Raw genomic sequence first — 27,655 nt, 5'->3', positions numbered from 1 at the left:
TGGACAAATTACTTTAACCTCTCTGAGCTTCTGTTAGCATATCTGTTAAATGCCTAGTGAATATTAGATGTTATATAAGTATTAGCTATTATAATACAAATCCATCGAATCTAGCTAATTGAATCATTCAAATATTGTTTATTCTTACTAAGATTTTTTGTTTTACTCACCAATTACTGAGAAAGGAGATTTGAAATCACTCTTTATGATATTACATTGGTCTTGCTTCTCCTAAAAGCGAACTCCAAGACAAAGATTTAGGTAGGAGTGGCTTCTTTGGGAGATGATCCCAGGAAACATTATGAGGAAATAAATAAGTGGGCTAGATGAGGGAGGACAACCCACTAATCTGCATTAACTAATAAATCTACATTAATTAATGTTGTCATGTGGCTTAATTCCACTGAGAACTGAATGGTGACTCCTGAGATATTAATTCCCTGGTTTTTGAAACTGGTGAATGTTACCTTAGATAGCAAAAAACAAAACAAGAGAAGATTTTGCAGATGTGAAGTTAAGGATTTTGAAAGGATGCTATCCTGCATTATTCAGGTGGAGCCAATGTATTCTTCACAGGAGAAAAGCAAAGCATGGTTTGAGACAGACAGAAGGGGGGAGACAGAGTCACAGTGAAGGCAGTGAGCCTCGATCATGCCACTGCACTCCAGCCTGGGTGACAGAGAGGGACGCTACGTCAAAAAAAAAAAAAAAGGGACTTAAACATTTTTGAAGCAAAAAAAAAAAAAAGGACTTAAACATTTTTGAAGCAAAAATCCCCCATCAGAGAAGTCAACTATTTCTTTGTGAGGCCTCTATTCCCAGGAAATCAAGGGGAAAAAAATCACAAACATGACTGAGAAAATTATAGCAAAGATCCTTAAGTTTATACACAAAGTCAAATCCACTGTGACTGGAGTAAGTCAAACATCAGTTGGTAGAGGGAACAATTCAAAACCAGAAAATAAAGTATAATTCTGTACTTTAAGAATAGTTTAACAAAACAATTTAAGATAGTTGAAAGCACATAGTAAAGCTGTTTTAGTTGATCTACTCTCAAGGTATAAAATGCTATTTTATAAATAGCTAAAATTCAATATTTTGCCTTTTTTAAACTTTACCTAACTTTTCTTAAGGGCAAATCTTTTATTAAATTATTATTTACAGCCAAGCGTAGTGGCTCACACCTGTAATTCCAGCACTTTGGAAGGCCAAAGTGGGTGAAACACCTGAGGTCAGGAGTTTGAGACCAGCCTGGCCAACATGGTGAAACCCCATCTCTATTAGAAATACAAAAATTTGCCGGGTGTGGTGGTGTGTGCCTGTAGTCCCAGCTACTAAGGAGGCTGAGGCATGAGAATTGCTTGAACCCAGGGGGAGGAGGCTGCAGCGGGCCGAGATCATGCCACTACACTGCAGCCTGAGTGACAGAGCGAGACTTCATCTCAAAACAAAACAAAACAGAAACAGAAACAAACAAAAAAACCTTATTTTCATTAGAGACTACTCTACTCAACAATAGCTGTGTTCCTTCATAAGATAAAATAATTACCAGCTGAGGACATTATGTATGTGAAAACTGGGGGGTATTTATGTTCCCTTAGAATTCATGTGTTGCCACCATATCCCCAATGTGAGGGTATTTGGCAGTGGGGCCTTTGGGACGTGATTAGGTCATAATGGTGCAGCCCTCCCAAATAGCATTAGAGCCCTTATAAAAAAAAACACCCCAGAGAGCCCCCTCACCCCTTCTGCCATGTAAGGACACAGAGAAAAGATGACCATCTATGAACCAGAGAGTAGGTCCTCACCAGACACAAAATCTGTTAGCACCTCGAACTTGGACTTCCAGCCTCTAGAACTGTGAGAAGTAGATTTCATTTGTTTATAAGCCACCACCAAGCTCTGTTATTAAAGCCCAAACTGATTAAGACAGACTGTGAAGACAGACTGCCTGGGTTTGAATTTACCACTTAACCATTTTGTGACATTGAACCAATGATTTAAATTCAATCACCGTCAGTTTCTTCATTTATACAATACAGATAATAATAGGACCGCATGCATAGGATTATTGTGAGGATTCAACAAGGTAATTAGTGTATGAAGTTTAACACAGCTCCTGGCACAGACTTAACTCTAGCAAGTGCATTCTATTTTTATTCAGTTTATTTATTTTACACATTTAAGAAGCCAAAGGTCTAACAGCAAAGCAAGAGTTTAAATAACTCATATAAAGCAGGAAGTGGTAAGAGCTGTAAAGGTAATATAGACAATTTGCAACGGGAGTTTGATGGACAAAGAAATGTTCTCCTCTGAGTGAAAGAAGAAGAAAACCTAGGAAGATGAATGAAGAAGTGGCATTTAAGATGGACTTTGAAGGCTTGGAAGTGCCAGGTCGGATTGGAAGTGCCAGGAAAATCACCAGCAAGGGTCTGGGCACCTGTGTCATCCATGGCTTGGTGGGAAGATAGAACTGACTTGTACATGATACAGAAGGAGTTGGAAAGGCCCATCATAGAGACAATGTGAAGCCCAAGCCGTATAGATGGTGCTATGTACAGTGATATTACTAACACTACACATTTGCATAAACCTGAATACTTTCCATTTTCTTCTCACCATGGATAAATTACCCACCTATTATTGACTGGAATTATAATAATTACTTATCCTTAGCATATTCACATATTCAAGCCATCTCAGTTTACTTTATTAACATCCATAACACCCTTATCAGGCAGACTGGACAAGGTGGACAAGCACCATTCCCCTCTAAGACAAGGTCAACTGAGACCCAAGATGGATGCCCAAGGTCAGCTCCCCAGAGGACCACAAGTCGACTACTTCTGACACCTTGTCAACTGTGCCAAGCAATGCCACAGTCCTGTTTCTAGGAGCTGAACCTCAGTCTCCCCAACAGAGTTACTATGAACTCAAGCCAAAATTCCCCCAAAGAGTCAAATGAGTGGCTTGCACTCTGAGAAAAGTAATACAAATGTGACAGAATTCACTCCAATGTGCTGGGAAATGTTACAGTTCGCCCAAGGTCTTTGTTGGAAATAACGAGACTTGGAAATAAGAAGCAGCTGTTTAGCAGGTTTTGTGTGGAGACAACATGAGCCAAGCAAAAATTAAAAATTAAGTAAAGGTTCCATTTTTCCTTCCTGGACAGAACCTTGGAACTAGTCTGCACTTACTTTGTTCTAATAACACAAAATCTTGTTTGTTCTAATACAGATACACAGAAAGTTAAATGAAAAATTATAAATAAACTTTCAAGTTGTTCCTCTAAGTTATGAGATAAAAGAATGTGGCTACATTCAGTGTCTTCAAGCTAAAAAGGATGTGCAAATTACAGTATTTGGTGGAGCACTAAACCCAAAGCAGTTATAAAGATAAACAGTATAGAAGTTAAAGTCCATACTGCAGGCAAACTCAAAAGATCATCTCAAAGCCAGAGCATGTAAACCCTGTACCTCAACCAGCTTTAGCCCCTTACCCCTGGTCACATCCAACCCCTATGCGGTTTAAAAATATATACAAGTAAAAATGTGTGAGGCTATGGGTACTGCTATGGTTCATATTGTTTGGGGAGTAAATAGTCCTCGCAGATATTAATGAAGGAGTACTCAGTGACCTATCTGAGAAGGTACTATCACTCACCTTCATTAAGCCACAGATTTGTCCTTCATTCCTGGTGTTGACATCAGTTTTGTCTTAGCTGAGCACAACCCCGAGCCACGTTGCCCAGGAGGTGGAAGTCAGCTTTTCAACTTAAGGTGCATCGTCTGTTAAAGAAAAACATAGGGTTTTTTGTTGTTGTTGTTTTTGTTTTTTGTTTTTTCCCCCAGCTAGAAGCTAAATAATTCATTCAGGGATCTCTGCTTCGTTAGCACCGTGATTTAGCCAAGGGAGCAGAACGTCTCTGACCATATGTTCACAGGCTGCAAACAAAAAGCAGAGAAATTTCTGGAACTCCTCTGCTCTCATTTATTGCTTTCAGCTTGGGCTTTAAACCACTCAAGAGTTGGGTTCCTGTCAATATTTTAATTACTCAGGCAAAGGCATCGGCCCAATCTCTTTTTGACAAGTTAGTGAAGTGCTGTCTGTTGTCCATGTCCTCCTCTCCTCCCGTTTTAGCTTAAGTCTGGGAGAGATATCAAGAGCTGCCTTACATATGGAGAGTTTGTAATGGACCAAACTGGCAGGCGCCGTTACAGTATGTCTATCGTTCATGCATCTTCTCTTCTCTCCTCGCTTTTGTCCATATGGGACAGGAACTGTGGAATTATGAGCATTTATTAAGTGCTGGCTGTATTCCTGGCCCTGTGCTGGGGGTTAAATTATTGTGTTTCATCTTCAGTTAATGATCTGTACATTATTTCTACTTTCCCAATAAGAAAGCAGTCTCAGAGTATTGCCAAAAGTCACAGTAGGTTTCAAGGGTGTCATTTGAAAGTAGTTATTTCTAACTCCATGAATGATGGAAGTGAAAGACAAAAAATTAGAAGAGAGACTTTTAGGGTCTTCTTAGGGAGGCATATTGGCTGCAACCACTGAGTTACATCTCACTGGAGCCCTGGGAAGCTAAAAGAGCCAGGGTGGGTCCAAGAGGAAGCTTGAAGCTAGAAATTCTATCTGGCACTAAACTCTAAAATCTAGAAGTGTGAACTAAAGTCCTTTAGCATTCTACCCAGATTCTTCCATTTAGTTTATCAGATCATAACATTAGACAAGATTATTAAAGATGGTATGTCACAGGACAATAGGCATGTGTTTGGTGGGAGGGTCCCTATAGAGCATCTTTCGGAAAATTGGACATATCTTAGAGAGACAGATGATATTTGAGAGACAGAAACAAAATGTAAACATTCGAGTTAGTCTTAATTGGACCTAAAAATCTTCCCAATACATAGAAATTCCATTTCCAATTATATAGAACAATGTACAGCAAGTGAAAGCTGCAGCTTAGACCAAGCAGAAGAGTTGGGAGAATTACAACAGAAAAGGTGGTGTTAAAGGCTTCAGAAAGCTTCAGAATAAACAGGGACGAAAGAGGCATAAAGTCCAGAGAGGTAAGAAATGTTCAAAGGTGAGATGAGAATTTGCAGAACATTTCTCTGAAGCTATTTGCCAAACCACTAAGAATTTGGCTTTGGTTTAGGCAGAAGCCACAGCTGGAGGCGGGAAACAAACAGTGGACATTCTGCTGCTCATCTGGGGCTATGATGTCAAAACTGGAGACTGGGGGTGTCAACAAAGCCAGGCTTCCCTCAAGATGTTTGCCAACTTCTGAAGCCGTGCAAAGCAGGAGGCTAGGGAGTAAGTTTGGAAACAAGGCTGTGGAGTAGTACAGAGAGGAAAAATGTTCATAGCATCTTTGTCTTAAGGAGACAAAGCCCCTCCAGACTCACAATAGAAATGTCACCAAGGTCCTTTTCCTAGGAACACACATGAAGCTCGGGACAAATGAACATTAGCAAAGCACAACCGGCCATGTCCCTGATTGGGTTGTGGAGATCAGCCCCCACTCTCTCTGCCTAGTAGAAGAAAGGAGATAAAATGATATGTATTCTCCACTGCTCTTTCATACATGATGTCTAACATTCAAAAACAATCTATACATGTGAATGGATAGAACCCTAGGGACAATAATCAAGAGAAAAATATAAAAAACAAAAGCAGACCTACAGAGATAATAATATTGGAATTGGTAGATAATAATTTTAAAATATCTATGAGTTATATGTTCAAAAACTAGAGAAAAAATACAAAAGAGACTAAAAGATGAAGATTTTGATGAAATTGTAACCTATGATATGAAGAATCAATATACGTTCTATATCTGAAAAATATTTTTATAATGTTTAAAACCACAAACTCAACGGATGGGCAAATTGGGGACAAAAGAAAATAGAAGTAGGACCAGAAGACATGAGAAAAAGAACAACAACAACAAAACAAAATCAAATGACAGGTGAAAATAAGGGAGAACAGAAAATTTTGAGGATAAAAACAGCTCTGTAAAGAATAGAGACACAAAGGTTGTGAAATTATCTTAAAACTATATGCAAGAAAGTTTCCTAAACTGAATGATATGACTTTCCAAATTGAAATTCCTGAGTGCCCAGCAGAAGTTAAAATTTAAAGACTCACAACAAAGCATGTCATTGTGAAGGTTTAAAATGCAGAGATAAAAGATCATGAATAGTAAAAGCTTTCAGAGAGAGAATACAGGGCCACGAAAAGAAGGAAAATAAAAATTCTCAACAGCAGGAAAATGAGCAGAAAAACAGTAAAGAAACACCTTAAACCAGGGGTCCACAATCCCCTGGGGGCGGTCTGCTAGGAACCAGACCGCACAACAGGAGGTGATGGGGGGCGGGGTGAGCAAGTATTACTGCCTAAGCTCCGCCTACTGTCAGATCAGCAGCATCACTAGATTCTCATAGGAGCGTGGACCCTATTGTGAACTGCGCATGCGAGGGATCTAGGTTGCACGCTCCTTATGAGAATCGAATGCCCCCTGACCTCGTCTGTGGGAAAATTGTCTTCCAGGAAACCAGTCCCTGGTGCCCAAAAGGTTGGGAACCTCTGCCTTTGAATTATTTAAATTGTATATTCAGCTAGACCTTCCAGCAAGAGTAAGGACATAACTTTTTAAAATGCTGACATGCAATATTTTACCTTCCCTGCACCTTTCCTAAAGAAGTTACTTGGGCATTTGCTTCAGAAAATGAAGTAGTAAACCTGAAAAAAAGACCTAGGAAATAAGAGCCAGAATGCATTCTACAAAGAAGGCAGTCCCACAGAACATCTGCCCTAGAGGGCAACAGAAATCTCTAGAAAAGCAGTCTTTTGCATACATGCGGCAGGCGAGTATTATGAAAACAAGCTCAAAATTACTGATCATTAGACAAATGCAAATCAAAACCACAACGAGATACCATCTGACACCAGTCAGAATGGCTACTAATAAAAAGCAAAAAAATAACAGATGCTGATTGGGTTGTGAAGAAATGGGAATGCTTAAACATTTGTTGGACAAATAAGTAATGTTTGCATTTTGTTTATGTTCAGAGTTACAAAATCTGGGAAATTGGGAGAGCTTAAGTTTCACCTAAATTATGGGTGGTTGACCTTTATGTATCTAAACAGTAACTACCATTTTTATTTATTTTTCTAAACAATGGGAACACAGGAAACCATAGCAAATTGAGGCAACAATTTACTATAGGAAAAACAAAAAGGGTCACGAGTCCATTACTTTGTTCAGCCGTGAACATATGTAAAATACTGGCTGTTACTTCAAAAAATGCAATACAGGCGTATTAAAAGCACAAGAAGAGAAAAACTGTGAGAAAGATACATAAGGGAGTTAAATTTTCATCATAGAAGGAAACCAATAAATAATGCCTAAATGAATATATTTTTAAAGCAGTATAATACTTAGAAGTAAAGACCTAATTAACTACAGAGCAAAAGTAATTGAAATCTATTATCCAGATGGGGATAAGGGAGGTATAGTGTAAACAACTGCCAGTTTTTATTATATGATTTTAATACTGTTAACTCTTCAACTATACCAACATCTAAACTTAATAAAAAAGAATAAGAATTGGCAGTTTCAGTCATGAATTTTATAATGACTCTCATTTAGAATTATCAAAATAAATTTTCATTCCCAAAGAAGTAAACTTCATTGTGCAAAAATTGTATTCATTCATGTAGAAGAGCTAAAATGAATTTTAATACAGACGGTGTGTAACGTGTGCATTCACACAGCATCTGAGAATTGATCTGTCTCTTGATTCTCAATGGTAATTATGTATACCTGGCAATTTCTGGGAAATAATTACTTGGAAACCCAACAAAAAATTCAAGACACAAATTATGTCTAACAAATGCTAGTTTTGTAAATTGCACCAAATAACAATCACATATTGAAGGCTGTAATATAATGACACAATGATGTTTCCACAAACTTTTATATATCTGCTCCATAAATATCATTAAGCACATACTAATTACCAGGGACTTGCAAAATACTTAAGAGTACAAAGATTAAGTTAAAAACTAGGTCTTGTCTTCATAAGACTATAAAAGCTCAGATTGTCTCTCACAGTTTCCATTATCACAAGAAGCAAATATTTTCTATCTGCTCATGCTGGAATTAACTTACAACTTAACCCAAAGCCAAGCGTATTAGTCGTTCCCACACTGTTAGAAAGAAACACCCGAGACTGGGTAATTTATAAAGAAATGAGGTTTAATTAGCTCATGGTTTCTTAGGCTCTATAGGAAGTATGGCTGGGGAAGGCCTCAGGAAACTTAAATCATGGTGAAGCCCAAGCGGAAGGAGGTACGTCTTCCATAGCCAGAGCAGGAGGAAGAGAGAGGAGGGAGAGGTGCTACACACTTTTAAGCCACCAGGTCTCACAATAAGTCACTCGCTCTCAGGAGAACAGCAAAAAGGAAATCTGCCCCCATGATCCAATCACTTCCCACCAGGCTCCTCTTCCAGCATTGGGGATTACAACTGGACACGAGATTTGGGCAAGGACACAAATCCAAACCATATCACCAAGTTGACATAGATAGCTATGTTCCTAACAGAAAATCTCTTGAGGGTGTGTTGTGTGATGGTTGCAGCAGTACCAGTAAAATTCTCAAACAACACCAGCTACCGTCTAGAATTCCTAAAGGGACAATGACGTGAAGTCAATAATGAAATAGCCAAGTCACTTTGTTAAATGAAAAACAAATGGATTGCTCCAGCTGAAGCAGAAAATATCAGTCCTTTTAACGACCATAAAATCACTCATGTTTCTCCACTCTCAAAATGTTTGTAGGTACAGACTAAAACCAATTCCTTTCTTCTAGAGTCAGGTGACAAAAGGCCACCTACATAACGTCTTGGTTGCTGTACATGTAACTGTGAAGAAATAAGGCTATTTTCCATAAGGCCCATGTGGAAATCAGTTGAATATCTCATGATTATACACATACTTATGGTTGTCTTTCTTTAAAAAGAAAAAAAAAAAAAAAGGAAGAAACAAACCTAACAATAACCTTAAACAGTGAAAATAAATTCACTCAAGTCAGTCTGTATATAACATACTAGTATCAATGGTGTCTTTTCATTTTGATATAGGGAGACAAAAAGGGAGAAAAACCAGCAAGTACCTTATTTCATGTCATTCAAGATAATTTTGACTTTTAATGCCTTTCTGCAAAAGAATGAATAATAGGACTGTAGTAGTGCGTTGGTTACGAGTCACTTTGGTGTGTTACTAAGAAAAGGAAAAGATGGGTTAATAAAATCTCATTTGGGCCAGTCCTTTTTTCTCCTTTCAGGAAAATAAAGCTGAATCTTATATTCAATAATAGCTTGACCTTTAACCTTTCAAAGGGAAACAACCAATTAAATCTTCCCGCATAGACTAACGAGAGTTTGTAGGAAAAAGCACAGAGCAATGCCCCAAGGAAATCAGCAATGAACAAGAATCAATCTGCATCAGGACCTACTGACTTGATTCTCAAGCACTTAAGATCCCAGATGAGTCTCTGAAGTAAAAAGGCTCAATTTGACTGGGAAAAAAAAAGGCTTATTTTTTGCATCAGTTTACAATTTATTAACTTTAGGAGATAATATTGCAAAGTGGTTAAGAGCTTTTGGAATTAGACGGCCTGGGTTTGAGTCCAGATTTTGCTTTCCTGTCACCTTAAATATATTACTTAACCTCTCTAAAAGTTAGTTTATAAGGGATAATAAAGATCTGTCACATAGATTTGTATGAGAATTATATGACTATATATAGCTTCAATAAATGTCAGAGAATAATATGCATATTATAATTATTATCACCATCATTGTATTAGAAGTTATTCATATGTTATGATATTTTAAATCTATAAGTTTGTAATTACATTTTATGTTAGCAAAGTCGTGTACTTTCTCTTTTTTAAACAGACTTGAGAAATATCATTTATTTATTCAACAGTATTCATCTATTTTGTTGGCCTTTTCAAGGTGTGAGTTATTTTCCTGGGTGTGTTTGGTAAAAATGGAGTAAGTTCAATATTTTGTTTTCTAATTTACTAAGTTTTGCACTATACTCATTGATCTCTTCTATCTAATTCTTTGTTTATTGTGTTGTTTTTTGTAAATATATTTTTTAGCTGAATGCTGTTTAATTCATTTACAGGAATTGCTGTATTAACACATACAAGGAATCTTTCTTACATTTTTTAGAATAAAATGTTAGAAGACATTATACCCATTTTTTCTAACCATTGTACTATTTTTCACAATAACACAGGAAAAAAATCTCAGCTGTTACCAGCCTTGGTCAGATGTCATAAATGGCCCTGGTCATAAGCAGCCCTGGTGAGACGTCCTGGGCCTCTATCACAGGTAAATAATAAAAACATATGTGGAGGCACAACGCAAAAGATAGCCGTTCTCAACTCAGGATGCACAATAGAATCACTTGGGGTGCTTTTAGATTATAGGACACCTCAGCTCCACTCTCGTTCCAATTTGATTGGACTTGGTGGACATTGGTGGGGGGCAGGGGCTGTTATCAGAAGTCTTTACATTCCCTTGTTTATTTCTAATTCCATAAGACAGACTCTACAGGGAGGCTGAGGGTGCGTCTGAGCCACTCCTCCCTTAACTTCCTGACTGGCTTCTTGCAGGTCTACAGTTGCTACCTTCGCTACCGGAGCTATCCTGAGGTTCCTTTGAAAAAGTCCACCTACAGGGATGGCCTCTCTTCTCCCAATGTGTGCTGCAGCTGACTCAGCTGGTTGGGTTTTTTCCTGTTTCTTCCCCTCAGTCCAAATTCTGACTCCAGTTTTAATTCCAAGGTTAAGCATTATAGTGAATTTATTTTTAACTTCCAAAATATTAAGAATGTGGAGAAGGGGAAGTCATAAATTCTTCTGTTTGGTCAGCCATCTGGAATCACAATTCCAATGTTTCTAAGTTTTTTTAGGTATTAAAATTACATAAATATATCTGCACCAAAACTTATAACCCAGAATCCTACCAAGATTCTTTCCATAACGTCCAGCAAGTTATTCCCTTCAAAATTATAATGTCTATTTATTCCACTTAGATTTGTATAGATAATAGGAAAGCTGGAGCTAAGTGATATTGTTGGCATTCTACTTTACATAGAGAAACTTTAAGTGTCTGCCCTGTCATCTTTTCCTCACCTCCTGACAAATAACTAAAAGAACAAAAGCAAGCCTACTGCATGATGACCTCTTAAAACTTCCCATCCAGTCACTAGGTTTCCTGCCAGGCAACTTCAGAAGCTGCTTTTACCTCCCTTTTTTCATGGGCCTAGGGGAACTAGTGGATCATTATTGAGTTAACATTTTGTTAATTTGTTGAATAACAATATTAAGAAGAACTACAAATAAAATTAATATGATGCATTATTATTACAATCTTGGGAAAAGTAAAGATTGCTTAAATAAAATAAAAATATGCTGACTGTACAGGGAAAATTGGACCATATTAAAATGAAGAAGTTCTGTCTATCAAAAGATGCCTTCAAATGAATGAAAAAGTAAAGCCAACATTGGGTGAAGATATTTACAAAACATACATTTGTCAAAAGATATATATTCATGAGCTCCTAGAAATCAATAGAAAAAGCCAACAACCCAATAGAAAATGGGAAAAGTATTTGAATGAATAATTCACAAAATAAGATATAAATTCCCAATAAACATAAAATAAATTGCTTAATTTTATTCGTTATCAGGAAAATGAAAATTAAAACCACGATGTGATATCACTACTTACTCATCTAACTGACTAAAAAGATGAACAAAACCAACTGTTGTTAAGAATGTAGATCAAATAAAAATCTCATACATTGATTGAAAGAAACATAAGGTGTTAGAATCTCTTCGGTAAGCTGTACAGCAGTATCAATGAAAGCTGAATATATATATGTCCTGTGACCCAGCAATTATATTCCTCAGTATATAGAAATATATACATATGTGCTCTAAAACAAGTATATGAGAATATTCATATCAGTACTACATTTAAAACTGGAAATAACCCAATGTTCATCAGTAATAAAATAGACAAATACATTTTAGTATATTTTCAACTTTGTGCTTTACAGAAAAAGTTTGCCAATTCCTGTTACACTGCAATAAATATGGGTAAATAACAACTATGACAATGTATGAATGATTCTCCCAAAATATTGATGAGTGAGAAAAGTCAGACACTTACTGAGTTATTAGATTTTTTTATAGGGTTCTAATATGGGCAAGGTGAATCCCAGATGTTGGAAGTCAGGAAAGCAGAAATCCTGAGTGGTATCGGCGTGACTAGAGTGTCTGACTTCCTTAGGGACTGGTAGCGCTTCAACTCTTGACTTCAACACAGTTTACAGGGCTGTGTCCACCTTGTAAATCTAACAAAAGTGCACATTAAGAGTTTGTGTAGCTTTTCATATATGTATCACACACCATGAAAAATTATTTCTTTAACTTCACTAAAAGAAAATGTCCTAAGTCACTGTCACAGTGGTTGCAGTGTTAGGAAGAGATAAAGCAATATCTTCATAAGCAAAATTAGTAAAATAATCCTACAAAGTAAAAGCCAGATCATAACCTAAAGAATATTCACTTCCAATCTTTGTTTTCTTTTAACTAAGAAAAATAAAGCCAATAAAATTATTTGATTTTACCAAATGAATGTCCTATTTTGCATAAGAGGATAAATTAAAACTAGTATCCTGGCTTAAAAATCTAGTCCTTTTCTTACCACTTACTTCTATTCTCATTAAGGCATAGAAAAATAAAATAACCTATAAATTTAAGTTATGTGACTCTTTATTTTTAGTTCTCATCTCCATAAAATAATTTTATCATAATTTACCATTTACTTTAAAGCAGCAAATACTTCAAAAATTATTTATTTTGCCTTGGTGTCATTTTTTTTCAAATAGAAATGTAGAAAGGAAGATAAAAACAGAATTAAAGACCATGAAAACAACATATTAGAAAATACAATTTAAGGGAATTTATTGTCTCTCCAAGCCATGAGATAGTTTACATCTCCATATTATAATGAATAGAAAAATTCTGCCTTTCATTTTTAAATATATAAGTATAACATACTGCAAATGTGCAGAAAATATTGAAAATAATACAACAGACTCTATCCTAGATTCTTAGAACCCTGGATTCCTTAGTTGTTAACATTTTGATCCATTAGTTGTTGACACTCTGATCCATGTTTCTGATATTTCACTGTTTATAGTTTAAAAATTGTAGATGAAACTAATCACCCCACTCACCTGCCCATCACAGTCCCTAGCTCTCCAGAGGTACCCCAAACCTCAGTTTGGCATCTGTGAATGTTTACATTATTAATTTATAGATTCTATATGTACCTATATCATCAGGAAATATTGTTTTACATATTTTAAGTTATGTAAATGAATGCTCTGAATTGTAGCTTTATGTTAGTATTATTTAAAAATAGAAAGTTCTAAATGACTTGCTTCAGGACAGTTTTCACATTCTCCTAGGAAAGAAATCACCTGACTTTTATCCTCAAAGTGCTTTGAGAGGTAGATTATAATTGCAGTGTCCTACTCTGCCTGTCATATTTTATTTCGTAAGCTGCCTACATGTAAGTTCAGTCTTGCACCTATGTTTATAATTAATTAGATCCCAAAATAGAAATGGCAGCAGAGAATAGAACTTTGTTGTTGTTGAAAATATCAGAATTGGTGGGAGGTTGTCCGCTATTTCCTCACAGTCTGCAACCATTTCTTGCTTACACCATCTTAATTAAAAAGTGAATTTTTATTTTCTGACTTCAACAAGAAGGTCATTATTCTTTCATTGGGTAGCTCTGCAGTAAGCAGCTTTCACTTGTAAAGCTTTGACTGATTTAGCTGTATTTTAACTCTGCTCCACTGCTGGACCACTGCTGGATAGTCCCTTCTTCTGTGAATCATTGCTCATGCTTCCCCATTTCACCTCCCATGTCCAATTCAGTCTCATCTTGTGACATCCAACCGGCTCATCCACGACCACCTGTCTGCTCTTCCCCGTCCTCATCTCCACTTCCTCAAGCTGAGCCGCTGTCCGATCCCATCATGCGGCACTGATTTACCCAAATCTGCGACTGTGACCTCTAATCTGTTCTCATTTCAGCTGCACTAAAAAAAGAGCAATATCAAACTTGTAGCCTTCTTAAAGCCCTGCATCACACAGCTCTGCTCACATATCCCACCTCACTGGGACTGGTCTCTTCTCAGTCTCTTCCCTGGAACAAAGATGTGCTCCTCTGGTGGCTTTAGTGTTCCACACGCCTCCACCTGTCCCCACAGCCTTGCATAACCCATGCCCTCAGCCCAAGACTGTCTTCCCCTCCACACACAATCCTTTCCTAAGAATGTCTCCTCCAGCCTCCCAGGAACTCACCTATGGTACCTTGTTCTTTTCCCTCAAACTCTGATCCATCCGTGAGTGAGGGTGTGCATGTGTGTGTATCACACTCGTGTGTATCAGTTTCTCTTCCTCAATAAATCACATCAGATCAAGAACCATGTCTACTTTTTTTCAAACCTAAACATTTGTCATTGAACCCCCAGCACTTAGCAAACTCTCGTCTTATGGCAGTTGCTTGATGAACACTTGAAGCATTAAAAATGGGCATTTGTATCACCTAGCATGTGAGCAACTAGAGGTCATATCCCTAATATCTGACAGTGTTTGTTTATTTAAAAAGGGAGGTGAAATATTCACATAGACAGGCAGCACCAACCTTAGCAACTGGTCGGTAACTGCCATGGTAGCTGGAAATGGCTGTCCTGCCAATTCTCTCATTGTGTGGCCTCTCCACTGCAGCAACTCTGGGCTCGTCAGCGCAGGGGTGCTGCCTAAGACCTTAGCTAGTTATCATCCCCAGGGCATTGCGTAGCTTAGTTTCTCAAGTGAGCTAACAGAAGTCCTAAACGTAGGGTCTGTAGGCAGGTGAAAGAGCACAAGGGCATTGTAATCAGGGCAGGAAACCAGTCCAGATGCTTGGGAATGTGAGAATCTTAGGCGGGTAGTAATGGAGAGAGAGGAACACAAACACGATGACGGAGCCTGTAGCCTGCTTTATTCCTGCTTTAGCTAGTTACACTTCTGGTAGAAAAGATAGGAGAGAGAAAATTTAAAAATAAAAGATGTGACTGGTGTAGCCTTTCTTAACTCTTTGCCTCAGTCCATATTTGCATTGTTTCCTTTGAAAATACTGAATTCCATTCTCGTTCTCTGCTTAGAGTATTTGGGTTTTCCATGTGTGATATACCTTAGACCATTTGTAACCAAAAAGCTGTTCGTAGGGAGGTTTTTCTTATATATTTTTACATTGAAAAAAAGAAATTAGGAAGGCTTTTTGTATTTAAATGATTATAGGCGATGGCTCACGCCTGTAATTCCCGGACTTTGGGAGGCCAAAGCGGGTAGATCACCCAAGGTCAGGGGTTCAAGACCAGCCTGGCCAACATGGTGAAATCCCCATCTCTACTAAAAATACAAAAATTAGTGGGGTTTAGTGGACTGTAATCCTGGCTACTCAGGAGGCTGAGGCAGGAGAATCCCTTGAACACGGGAGGAGAAAGTTGCAGTGAGCTGAGATCGCGCCATTGCGCTCCAGCCTGGGCGATAAGAGGCAAACTCCATCTCAAAAAATAAATAAATTAATTAGTGATTTAAACCTATGGATACCTATGATTGCCTCCATAACCTTATCTATTTAAAGACATGGCATAATAATTTGCTTTTCCCCTGGTGTGAGGTCCACTTATTAGGAAGTGGACTAAGAAGCAGAAACCCACCTTCCTGAATATCTGGTTTTCCCAGGGTTTTACAATGTTCTGTCTACATTGAAAGATGATAACAAAGCACCACCAAACGCAACTTGGACACACTTTGAAATTGAACAAATAGTAGTGTTGTTCTTAGGCATGAAATGGAGTCCATTTTGAAGGTAAAACACTTCTTGCCTGGGGCACAGATATGTAAAAACAGATTGTGCAAAGAATGTGCACAGATCACACAAACGTCTCCCCACCCCCAAGAAAAAAAGCAAGTATATTATCACTGCTTTGGAATTTATTTTTCTAATTCTCTAGGTATATAAAGTTTATACTTTGAATAAAAGTGAGCTGATAATTACCCTTCCAGATACCAAAACTTATTGTAAGATTACATTAACAAAAACAGTGAGGTTTGGAGACAGACAAATAGAAAAATGGAACCAAACAGAGTCAACAATTAAACTAGCTTATGTATGGGAACTTGGAATAAAATCAATAATTTTTTAAAGTTGTACAACATGTGCTATTTTTATGGATAAAACTAAATATAAGCTGGGCATGGTGGTTCACACCTGTAATCCCAGCACTTAGGGAGGCCAAGGTGGACTGGTCATTTGAGTTCAGTAGTTCAAGACCAGCCTGGGTAACATGGCGAAACCCCATCTCTACCAAAAATACGAATATTAGCCAAGCATGGTGGCACAGGCCTGTATCCCAGCTACTCGGGAGGCTGAGGTGGGAGGATCGCTTGAGCCCAGGAGGTCAAGCCTTCAGTGAGCTGAGATTGTACCACTGCACTGCAAACTGGGAGACGGAGCAAGACCCTGTCTCAAAAAAAAAAAAAAAAAAATTAATAATTAGACCTTGGGCAGGGACAGATTACCTGTTCACTAACCCTCTTTTCTTGTCTTCGTGGGCACACAGCTAAAACCACCTCCCCCAGCCTCCCGTGCTTTTGGATGTGGCTGCGTGTCTGAGATCTGGCTGATGGAAGGTGAGCAGAATTAATGCACCCACTTCCGCGCCTGACCCACTAAGGACTCACTGCACAATCACCAAGCCTCCTGCACTCTTTCGGCAACCTTGAAGCCATGTGCAGAGATGGTGGAGCTACATTGTGGAAGGAGCTGGGGTCCCTGAGTCAAGTCTTAGAGGAAAGGCAACTACCAATCAAAAATGCCCATTTTGGACCTACTTGATAGAGATAAATTTTTTTCAGATTAAATGACCTATACTTGTGAGTTTATTTGTTGAAGGAGCTAGCATCAACTTTTCTAGTACGGATTTATTTAATACCATATGTAACATAACTCCTATGTCATTAAAGATCGTAGAAGTGAAAACCTCTGAACACCTCTATAATGAAATATAGGAAACTATATTTATGACTTCAAGGTAAGAATGGAATGCTTGAACAAGACACAAAAGCAAAACAGCAAATCATAAAGGAAAATGTTAGCAACCTTACAATTAAAAAGAAATCTATATTATAAAAGCCATTATAAGCATCATAATCAGATTATACCAATGGGAACAGATAGGGAGAAGTTATCTACAATGCATATAGCTCACAAAAGATTAGTATGGAGAAAATAAAAATTCCTGTAAATATTTTAAACAAAGAATGCAATAGAAGAAATGAGCAAAAGATGCAAATGAGCAATTTACAAAAGATAAAATCTGAAGAGCCAACATAAATATGAAAGCATGGTCAAATTTACTAGCAATTCCAGAAATGCAAATTAAATGACAATGAAAATTGGATAAATGTTTCAAAGCTTAACAATATTAAATGTTGGCAAGGATAAGGGATTATAGTAACACATATATACTGCCAGCAGGGCTGTGAATTGGTGCAGCCACTTTGAAAGCAGTAGGGAATATTCAGTGTGGTTTTGCATGTAAACCCATTATAACCCAGCATTCTACTCCTAGGCATGTAGCCTGACAAAGTTATCACACATATATATGCAAGAAAATTTTCTATAGATACATTTATAGCTGCAGAAACTGGGAAATAACTTTGAAGAGTCTATCGACAAAGGAAAGGTAAGTAAATTCTGGCATGGTAATAAAATTGTATGCTATAGAATAGTAAAAACTAATAAATTGGATGCATATGTTTTAACAACAGAATGTAAATGCAATAAGAATAAGGATGTACACATTTTCCAAATAAAGAATGCTCCATTTGGTACTTTATCACATTTGTAGGGAGGGCAAACAGAAAAGGAAAGACAAGGATGCAATGTGGGTCTGTAACTGTGGCTGTCTCTGTAATAGCTTGCATCTTTCAAAAAAGGCAGTTAAAGCAAATATACCAAAAAAAATACATTTGTTACATCTAAATTAGATTCTGTTGTGTTATTTTCTATGTATTTAAAAGTCTTTAAATGAAAAAAAAAATAGTTAAAATGGAACAAGTCAATACGATAACTAAGCTGTAAGAATGATGTATCCTATACTCTTTGAATTAACATCTTCTCACGAGGACACAAAATTTTTTACACACAATCCCCACCAAAAAAAAAAAATGAAATAGAAAGAAGTAGGGAGGAAAGGACACAGGACTTAAAGGAAGAGAGAGAAAGAGAAAAGAAGGGAGAAAGAAAGGGAAGAAAGGAAGGGAATATTTTGTTTTAGAAAGATGTATTGTTTATACAAATGAAAAGATGACAATCGAGTGAGAAGAACCACTTGCTCAGAAACTGCATTCTTCATTTGTTAACACACTAAAAAATGAACTTTACTATTAAAGGTTATGAAATGCAGTTGTCTTGGGCTGTCTCAATACTTGATAAATTCAACAAACACTTAAGTAGGTATTAATCTCCTATCATTGTATTTTATCTTCATAGCAAGCCTCTGGGCAGTAAAATTGAAATTCAAAGGAATAAGTTGCTCCTGATCAAAGAGCTAATAGGGGAAGGGTCTGAATGTGAACCCAGGTGTTCTGAATTCTAATACACTCCTTATCCCACTATACTACAGCTATGTAGAGAAGAAGTACAGTACAAAGACTTATTTCCACACCTCTAAGTACTGACATCATTAAAATCATTTTTTGAGGGTCAAGACTTATGTTTCTAACCTCAGATTTTCCCAAAAAATTAAAAACACCAGCATCCCCCCTCCAGTAACCTTTATAGTTTCAACTAGCCTAAGGAGACTGTTCAGCATTCTGTTAATTTTTTCCACTCAATAGTTCCTGGTTTAGAGCAGGGAAATACAGAGTAAGTTGTTGCACACCATCCGAGACTGAGACGGAATTAAATGAACCCCCCAAAGTGACTAGAACAACCAGAAAAATGAAAGGTACCACTTTGGGACAGGTGCTTTCTTTCAATTAGCTTAAAACTTGGCTAATTTTGGGTGAAAAGTGAATGATGGTTGTGATTAAAAAATCAGATGGGCATCTGATGGTATGCCATAAACACGATCTACAGCTAACGCAAAGAGGTTTAATGGCCTGGACCGCAAGCAGCATTATCATTCGGGGCTATTGCAGAGCCTCAAGCAGCCTCTGAGCTTGACTAGCAAGCGTTGTAACACTCTCCATCAATTGCATGCATTCCAGCAATAGAATAAAGCTCACGCTTCACAAAGCTTCAGAACTCAGTTTGTACAACTGTCAAATGGATGATCTCCAGGGCTCTTTTTAGAAAATCTACGGTGTCTTTGCCAACAAGTAATCCCCATCCCATACAAGATGGATATACGCAACATACCAGTCACCCAGTCTGTGTTCAAGGGAACTAACAGAATGGCAGCCTCAAAGCCACCAACCCTGTTGAGTGAAATCACTTTCATTTTGTGGGTGATTCATTTCTAGAATGATTTTTCCAAATGAAATGCACATTGATAGTATTATTCATATCCACCCATGCAATGCACTAATTTTCTTACTATTGCACTAAACTTAGAATGCATAGCCCTCACAATCCCCTGCAATCTTTTCTTTCACTAATTTGATGGGGGAAAATTCAGTACATTAGATGTTTCCAAATATACCCCTATAATCAACAGTGGCCCTTTATAATTTTTTTTAATTTTTAATTTTTGTGGGTACATAGTAAGTGTACCTACTTTTGGGGTAGATGAGATGTTCTGAGACAGGCATGCAATGTGAAATAAGCAAATCATGAAGAATGGGGTTTCTATCCCCTCAAGCATTTATTCATTGAGTTGCAAACAGTCCAATTACACTCTTGAATCAACAGTGGTCCTTGACCGGCACCTTGCTGCCACCCAAAAAATGCATGAAAAATGGCCTCTCCGTGAGCTAGTTATCCTCTTTTGCCATCCGGTTCTATTTTTATCAGTTTATTACACTCCTTCTGACATTGGCCAGGATCCAGGCCCTTAGAAACTGCCTGGCAAAAAGCACTCCAGAGCGGGCGTGCCACTACATAAAGTGCATCTGTCACCCCAATTTATGTAAATCCCTGGCAAGAACCATTTTTAAAATTAAAAAAAAAAAACTAGTAAGAACTTTCTAATATAGAAGAAAGAAAATTCAAATTCAGATGAAGAAAGTGGGAGGAAGGTGTGGGGAGTGAGGCCATCCATTTAAAACTTAGAAAAGACACCAGTCCCAACCCCAGAAGGAAGACTGGTCCAGGTGGGAGACCTAAGTCCATTGGGAGGTCAATCATAACTGTGAAATTCTCACTAACCTGGCACCCTCCAAGTGAAAAGGAGCAATTCTGGCATTTCCTAAATGCCTTGCCTTTGTGTGTGTTTCTGTGTACATCAGGGGAAAGGAATTTTAGGAAAAACTGAGGACACTATAATTGAGTAACTATAACATGATTTATCCCATAGGAAACCTGATACTGACCTCAGACAAAACTCTACCTCATTTTTCTTCCTTTAGTATAAAAAGTGCTTTTTCCAGTGTATAACAGGAATAGTCCATCACCCCCAGGCTTTAGATGCTTAAGAAATGGATGCCCAGGAGAAGCACAGGATCTCAAACATAGTTGAGAGCAAATGAAGCTACAGGGGACTTCAGGACAAGGACAAGGGAATGGTTGCTTCATATTAAAAGAAAAGAGTTGATCTGTTAAGGAAAAAAAAAAATGGTCATGTGTGGTGGCTTACACCTGTAAGCCCAGCACTTTGGGAAGCCAATGTGGATGGATCGCTTGAGGTCAGGAGTTTGAGACAGGCCTGGCCAACATGGTGAAACTCTGTCTGTACTAAAAATACAAAAGTAAAATAGTCAGGCATGGCTGGCACCTGTAATTCCAGCTACTCAAGAGGCTGAGGCAGGAGAATCACTCAAACTGGGAGGCAGAGGCTGCAGTGAGCCGAGATTGCACCACTGTACTGCAGCCTGGGTGACAGAGCGAGAGTCTGCCTCAAAAAAAAAAAATATATATATATATATATATATATATATGGAACAGTATTAGGACTTGATGAACTTTCAGTTTTGAGATTCCCTTAAATAACTAACACACATAATTATTTGTTTGGCAGAAAGCATTAATCCCATTATGGTGTTTTGGCCAAGATGAGAATAATATGCATATTCTCTAGAATTGTCTGGGGAGAATAATTCCTTCTTCAACCATTATTTCTCCATACCTTTACAGTACTGATGTCTTATCTAACATTCTAGTAAAATATGACCCTTTTCTACCTTAAAAAACTTGAATTTTTCCAAGCCCATAAGTCTTACTGCATTTTTAAAATTTGCATTCCAAGAAAGCCTATTTCCTCTATCTTCACCTTATTTGAATGAAAGAGTGCCAGGTTTGTCTAGAAACTCTAACGATTTTAATACATGTATAATTATATTTAACATGCTATATTTACAGGGCACATGACAATTAATTCCACATATAATCTTTCCATTCTATCTTGATTTGCACAGAGCCCATGGAAACAAGGAGAACGTGTGTTACTGCTCTGGGTTTTAAAAAGGGGTCAGTGCCCAGCATGGCTGAGTAGGCACATCCACATGCCATGTTCTGATGCCGAGTCCAATCTTCTTTCTTTTCAAAATGGCCATTTGTGAACTGACGCACATGTGTTTCTATTTCTCAAACCAATTTCAGACCTATTTGGAACCCACCTTCACAGCTTATGGATTATTTTTAAGATTCTAAAACAAAAATAGAAATTTATCATCTTTGACATTAAAAAGGCCCAAAGAGGACTCCAAGCTTCTACTAGTAGGAGACACCAGGATGCACTTTTTATTCTGTTACTTGATGTGGTTTGGATGGTTTGTCCTCTCCAGAACTCGTGCTGAAATGTGACCTCCAGCAGTGGAGGTGGGCCTAGTGAGAGGTGTTTGAGCCATGGGGGCAGATGCTTCATGAATGGTTTGGTGCTGTCGTTGCTGCAGTAATGAGTGAGTTCCCACTCTATGAGTTCACGTGAGATCTGGTTGTTTAAAAGAGCCTGGCCCCTCCTCCCTCGCTGTCTTGCTCCCTCTCTCTCTCTTGCTCCTACTCTCACCATGTGACACGCTGGCTCACCTTCAGCTTCCTCCATGAATGGAAGCTTCCTGAGGTTCTCACCAGAAGCAGATGTCAGCACCATGATTCCTGTACAGCCTGCAGAACCATGAGCCAATAAACCTCTTTTCTCTACAAATTATCCAGTCTCTGGTATTCCTTTATAGCAACACAAATGAACTAAGACATTGCTGAAGAAACAAGATGTGTTTATGCTTCTTCAAGCACCTGTGATGCAGAGCCTCATCCAGGAAGGGCAGGAAACAGCCCCAGGAGAAAGATATCCAGCAGCCAGACATCCCAGAGGGGGCTGCAAAGGCCCTGAAGGCCTGACCCATGGGGCATGTCCTAATAAATCTGGGACTGAAAATGTGTTAGTCACTTCCTAAGCACAGACGCTCTTTTGTTTCTGATAGATAAGACTGCAGTCTTTATTACTCCAATATTGCATCTATTGTCTCAAAACACAAAGCCCTCAATATCTGAGGGTTTACAATAATTCTCAATGGCATTTAACCTGGGCACCAACATAGTAAGTAGCTTCTAGGAGGATACCTTCTGCCTCTGCCTTCCCTCTCTCTGTCTTTCTTTCTCTCCCTCTCTCTCTGCCTGTCCCTCTCTCTTCCTCATCCTCCTCTGTCTCCCTCATCCTCCTGTCTCTCTCTCATTCTGCCCCTGCCCCCACCCTACCAGTTTGTCCCAAGGGCTGGTGCTCCTTGGTACCTGCTGGTTTGGGTTTTTTTGGTGGTGGTGTTGCTGCACCCCCTGTCCACAGTCTTTTACTCTTTTAGGTCTTTTTCTCCACTCCACATCCTTGATCCTACTGTCCTTTGTAAGATGCAGACAAGCTTCCTTTCCAAGTATTGGCAGCTCCTCCTGTAGGAGTGTGTTTTCTTCACTCACGCCAAGACCTCTCTGAAGAACCTGAGAAGTCTGCAGAGCGGCCGGGAAGGGGTCTTTAAATGTACTTGCTGCAAATGGTCAACCTGTTCCCTGATTTTTTTCCCTATCTCTTACCAGCAATTGTGGGAGTGGAGGGCTTATATATCAACCCATTTTTAACCCATGAATCTCAGGACCTGTGTTAGTCTGTTCTCACACTGCTAGAAAGACACAGCCGAGACTAGGTAATTTATAAAGGAAAGAGGTGTTGTTGACTCACAGTTCTGCATGACTGGGAGGCCTCAGGAAACTTACGATAAGGGAGGAAGGTGAGAGAGAAGCAAAGTCATGTCATACATGGCAGCAGGTGAGAAAGAGTGAGCAAAGGGAGAAGAGCCCCTAATAAAACTATCAAATCTCGTGAGAACTTACTCACTATCGCAAGAACAGCAAGGGGGAGACCAGCCCCATGAGGCAATCACCTCCCACCAGGTCTTGCCCTCAACGCATGGGGTGATGGGAATTACAATTCAAGATGAGATTTGGATGGACACAGAGAGCGAAACCATATCAGGACCCAACTATCATTCCAAATCCCTCATCACTCTAAGCCCTGAGGCTCTCTTGCAGATAAGATACCAGGTAGCCCATCCTGATGTCCCAGGAGTCCTGTGGGAGACAAGAATATTAAGACTCAGCGACAACCTCACAACCCTGGAAAGCTACCAGGGACTGTGGATTCTCTGTGCTCACCATGGCAGCAGGGTCTTTACAGCCACTGCTGTGCAAGAGGGCACATTGGAGCTGATTTGGGTTTGTAAATAATGACCAAGTTTGCAGCAAGAAGGCTTTGAGGATGGAATCAATCTAGACAGGTGGATCTTGCAGGAGGCGGAAAGGAGATGAAGCTGACAGGGCAATCAAAGCATAAAGGGGAGAAGGAATGTGGCACAGAGAAGCAGAAGTGCTTGCAACAGGGGCTCCAAGTGAATCACAATAATACTGATGAGTGGGAAAAAATAAGTTAGAGAGACAGAGCGGGACTGGAATGCTGAGCCTGAAAATGTGAAGAAACAGCTATTTATTGGATGAGGTAAGAAAAAATAGACAGTAATAATTAATTTCAGAGCAGGAAGGTGACATGATGAAAGTAGTGTTGTAAAAATAGTAGCCCTATAGAATCATTTAGAATGCATCCCAGTGGGAAGTCTTCTCAAAAGACCACTAAAATAATCCAAACTTGAAAGGGAGCTCAGCTTTAATGGCATGGAAAGAAGAAAATAAATCCAAGAGAATTTTTTTTTTTTTTTTTTTTTTTTTTTTTTTTTTTTTTTTTTTTTGAGACAGAGTCTCACTCTGTCGCCCAGGCTGGAGTGAGTGGCGCGATCTCAGCTCACTGCAAGCTCCGCCTCTCGGGTTCCCGCCATTCTCCTGCCTCAGCCTCCCGAGCAGCTGGGACTACAGGCGCCCGTCACCACGCCCAGCTAAATTTTTTGGATTTTTAGTTGAGACAGGGTTTCACAGTGTTAGCCAGGATGGTCTCGATCTCCTGACCTCGTGATCCGCCCGCCTTGGCCTCCCAAAGTGCTGGGATTACAGGCGTGAGCCACGGCGCCCATCTGAGAAATTTTTTAAAGAAGAACTTTTTCGATTAATTTGTAATGAACTAAGTATGGGGTAAGAGAGATTATCACCTCCTAAGTTTAAGAAACAACCCACAGAACAATTCTGGATTCATTAATTCATTATACTATTAATGGGAGAAAGTACTATATTCTTGTTTCTCTTGGTTGACCAGGCACAAGAACAAAAACATTCTTATAGTTTTTAATGTTGCCTAAAGATTTAACATTTCTGGCATTTGTTATTATATTGCATCAGAAATTCTCTATGTCATATGTTATGTAGAAAAACCAGTTTATTATTTCTCCAATTTATCTACAGACAATGAGCCTATTGCATTTATATCTTCACTTATGCTTTACTTTCAGGAGGTTGCACCTGAACATTGAAGACTATTCAATCAACACAGGCTGGTGGGTGGTAAATGCAATGTCATTTCATGATACGCTTGAGAATAGTATTTTCTTCCTCAAAAATTGAATAAATGGCATACAAGGACATCCAGCTCTGATTTTAAATTCAAATGATAAACCTGCTGAAATGTGTATATTAAAAAATACATTGTATTCTTCAACTATAGCTTATATGATTTCTCTTTCTTCATTTCACACCATTCTTCCAATTCACATAATCACAATATCCTTCGTATGACAATTCAGTAGAATCTTTCAACTCCGAAGTCAATGAAAGTGGTCACATAAAATATATCTGACTGTCAAAATTGCTCTAAAATTGTCTATGGTTACATTTGCCCCCGGCGAAGCAATCAATTGAGAACCTGAGCATCAGGATATATTGCTGCTAAAACGTTTATGGTAATATCTGGATTTGTGCAATTAATTATTACAGAACCTTCACTTTGTAACTCTGAGATTCAAAGGAATATGCTACTACTTGAGCCTGATTCCATCCCCAGTCTTGTCCTGGAAAACACAGATGGAAACGACAGTAGTGCTGAATCAAAGCTTATGTAGAAGGCACTGAGCTCAGCCCTTTCTATGAATTGTGTGATTTAATACTCTAACAACACCATGGTGGGTACTATTTCAGTCTCTCTTTTACAGAAAATAAACTGAATCATAGAGTTTCAGCAACTTCTCCAGGAATACTCACTAGCAAGCTATACATGGTTCACTGATATAAGTCTTGTGAGTGAGTTGTACACAGTACACTATCCATGCTCCGAGAAAGACGAAGACAACAGCAATACACAGGAAGACATCCTAAGGTGATGACACATGAGATGGGTGCTAGCAGAATTTGGATTTCTAGGGAAACACAACAGGAGTCCAAGATCTTGTGTATAAGACCCTTATAAAGAAGAAATACACACAGGTTTAGTTGCTAAGCCCAGGACACTTAGATAACATTCTCATGACTCAAGTACTGAAGTCTCAATACCGTGAACAATCGCGCTCTCTCTCTCTCTCTCTCTCTCTCTCTCTCTCTCTCCCCCCCTCCCCGCCTTTCCTTCACCCTACATCCACAGAGGCTACCACAAACTTACTATATCTTTAAGATCCCAAACTCTTACCAATTTTTTTCAGCAGTTTTCTTTGCCTCCCAATTCGCTATGCACAGAAAAAATGCCCATCTTGACACCATCCTTGTTCTTCAGCCCTGGGGAGAGGGAAGAGGAGAGAAGAGGAGAGGACTCTTCAGATGAAGGAAGAGCATTGCAAGGTCTCACAATCCAAGAATATAGGCTCCATATACTTACCATCCCTCCAATAAGGAGCCTTTCCATTTTTCCTAGTGTTGTGTTCTACATGCTTCAATGATGACTACATGGTTCTAGAACTCAGAAATTCCATAATTTTGCAAAAGCTGAAGATATAGAATTTAAATATCATCATTCATTGCATTTTCAAATCTTAAAACCCTGAAATTTTAAACATGTCTTCATATGAACATCTCTCTCTTCCCATAATACTTGCCTTTCCTATAAATATGTCAAACTCAGTTCAGCTTTTCTGAATACAAGAGTGGATTTGCAAAAGGATAGACATTTTCTGCTTTGTTCCAGTATCTCTTGAATTAACATTGTTGATGCCTTCATCACAGTAAAATGGCTTTCATTTGTGACTCCCATTTCTTCTTAAACTTTCCCAAGACTACTTCCCAAACTCAAGCCTTCATTGTCACTGACCTAACCCTGTACAATAGCTTTGTGGTCCCCTATATCGTATCTCTGCCTTCAATGGTCTTGCTGCAATGCCTCCTCCACATTACCACCCAGGTATCTTACTACCACATCACATTCATTGGGTTATTTTTCTGCTCAAAAAATTTTGATGGATCCCCTTTTATATAGAACAAAAATCCTTAGCCGGCTGGGCATGGTGGCTCATGCCTGTAATCCCAGCACTTTGGGAGGCCGAGGTGGGTGGATCACGAGGTCAGGAGTTTGAGACCAGTCTGGCCAACACAGTGAAATCCCGTCTCTATTAAAAATACAAAAAATTAGCTGGCCGTGGTGGCGGGCACCTATAGTCCCAGCTCCTCAGGAGGCTGAGGCAGAAGAATGGCGTGAACCCAGGAGGCGGAGGTTGCAGTGAGCCGAGATCACACCACTGCACCACTGCACTCCAACCTGGGCGACAGAGCAAGACTCCATCTCAAAAAAAAAAAAAAAAAGAAAGAAATCCTTAGCCTAGCATTAAACACCTTCCATAATCTGGGCTTAATATACTTTTTCTATTTCATGCTTGACTTCATTCTTAATCTATCAGGGTAATACAGATACCAATTAGAACATGCCCTATCTTTCTTGCCTGTGTTATTTCATCTCCAAATTCTTTTCACTGAGTGTACAGTCTC

General features: G+C 38.7%; 1 long non-coding RNA gene across 1 annotated transcript in view; it reads right to left on the bottom strand.

The window, feature by feature from the left end:
* Nucleotides 1–3,669: 3,669 nt before the first annotated feature.
* The window catches only part of LOC126961123 (uncharacterized), a 36,147-nt gene continuing 12,161 nt past the window's right edge, over nucleotides 3,670–27,655 (bottom strand). Inside the window, exons 4-6 of the long non-coding RNA XR_007728191.1 lie at nucleotides 26,556–26,662; nucleotides 26,370–26,455; nucleotides 3,670–3,788 (exon numbers count right to left, since the gene is read on the bottom strand). This is a non-coding gene — a long non-coding RNA (uncharacterized LOC126961123). The remainder of the gene's footprint in view (nucleotides 3,789–26,369; nucleotides 26,456–26,555; nucleotides 26,663–27,655) is intronic.

Source organism: Macaca thibetana, chromosome 8, assembly GCF_024542745.1.
Source record: "Macaca thibetana thibetana isolate TM-01 chromosome 8, ASM2454274v1, whole genome shotgun sequence".
NCBI lineage: Eukaryota > Metazoa > Chordata > Mammalia > Primates > Cercopithecidae > Macaca > Macaca thibetana.
The sequence above is the reverse complement of the archived record's forward strand: the minus strand, read 5'-3'. Positions and strand labels throughout refer to the sequence as shown.